The 1,615-nt window shown below is 45.4% G+C and overlaps 1 non-coding gene across 1 annotated transcript; it reads right to left on the reverse strand.

Annotated features, from left to right (window-relative positions):
- Window positions 1-1,279: 1,279 nt before the first annotated feature.
- TRNAT-AGU (transfer RNA threonine (anticodon AGU)) lies at window positions 1,280-1,353 on the reverse strand. The gene has a single exon. It is a non-coding gene; the product is annotated as a tRNA-Thr (tRNA).
- Window positions 1,354-1,615: the final 262 nt, after the last annotated feature.

Here is a 1,615-nt window from a genome sequence, read left to right on the forward strand (position 1 = left end):
CTCTTTCTGCCCCCTTTAAGAACCTGAGAGCTTCCAGCCCTCTAATGTCTGTATTAGCACATTCTTTTTCCCAGTCCTTTATAGGGCACACACAGGAGTCATGTGGTTCTTTTGGCTCAGGGTGATTGCAAAGCAGCTCCACAATCACACAACCATGAGCTCCCCTAGTCTAGGAGACTGGTAATCACTAAACAATGGCAAAGAAAGAAGTAGGTGTAAAGAAATCCCCCCCTCCCTATTTCCATTGTGGATTGGATTGTAACCCTTGTTTCCCCTATAGTTGAAAAGTTATGCGATGTAAATGTGGGCTTTGGAAATGCTAATGTAACTATTGACTGACAGGCCGCTACAAGACATCTGTGCGGGCTGGTGCCAGAGGGTGGGGGCTGGGACAAAGGTGGGGGCAGGGACGGTGAGAAAAGGGAAGCTGTTTAGAGATACTCGATTCAGAAAGAGGATTTGAAAGCGTTCAAGGGACTGCAGGGGGCGGCCAGAAAAGAGTTTATTATCTGACTAGAGGCGGTTCTGTTCAAATAAACTAGAGAAAGAAGAGAGCGGCCAGTAAAGGAAGGGGGGAGGGGGAGGGATTTACTAAAGAGGTGTACGGACCGCCAGCCGGACAGGCGGGCAGGCAGGCCCCATAAATCCGCACTTGGAGGGCTCTGGAAAGATTTGACCTGAACCTGAAGAATCCTTCCTAGAGCCAAGAAAGAAAGGAGTCATGTGCCCCTAGGCCTAGGATGCCTGATCATTGGGTTAAGCCCAACAGAGTTTAATTCAGTGTATACCATAATCTATATGCTTCTAATTTACCCATCTGTGTGTAGTGGAGTTTGTAATCTCATACCTAGAAAGCTGAAGGAATAAGAGGTCTGGGCATGGGTGTGCCCTCATTTTGTGAGATTGTAGTCCATTCATCCATTCATTCATTCATTCATTCATTCATTCATTCAGGAGGCTGTTGGAGAGTTCCACTGAGATAGTCATAGTAACTGACATCTTTAACATTTGTCAAGCACTTTTTAGTATTTATCGAATTTGATTCTCATGAAAGTGCCGAATTTGGAGTCCAGGGACCTGGATTCTGCCACTTAACCTTATGTGAGACTAGGCAAGGCAGGTGACCTCTCTGGGCTTGTTTTCTCTTTTGTAAAATGAGGGGGTTGCACTATCTCACGGCTCTCCAAAGTGGGATGTGCAGTGTGATTTATGGGGGTATAGGAAGAAATGATTAGAATTTGTTTATCCTTTTTTAAATTAAAAATTTGCAAAAGTTAGCAGGCCCCACTGGGATTCGAACCCAGGATCTCCTGCTTACTAGGCAGGCGCTTTATACCACTAAGCTATGGGGCCCCTTCATGAGCTACAGTACCATAGGAAATTCCAGACCCTTCTGAACCTCCCCCTTTGCCTACCTCAGAGTGGGGAGGATGCTTTCAAGTGCCTCCTCTGATCCCTATTAATTATATCACTCTGACTGAGTCACTTAACTTCTCATTGCCCCAGGAAACTCTTAAAAGCTGAAAAATAAATGCTCTTTGTGACCCTATTTGGGGGTTTTCTGGCAAAGATATTGGAGTAGTTTGCCATTTCCTTCTCCAGTTCATTTTACCGA

This window comes from Notamacropus eugenii, chromosome X (genome assembly GCF_028372415.1).
Source record: "Notamacropus eugenii isolate mMacEug1 chromosome X, mMacEug1.pri_v2, whole genome shotgun sequence".
Classification (NCBI taxonomy): Eukaryota; Metazoa; Chordata; class Mammalia; order Diprotodontia; family Macropodidae; genus Notamacropus; species Notamacropus eugenii.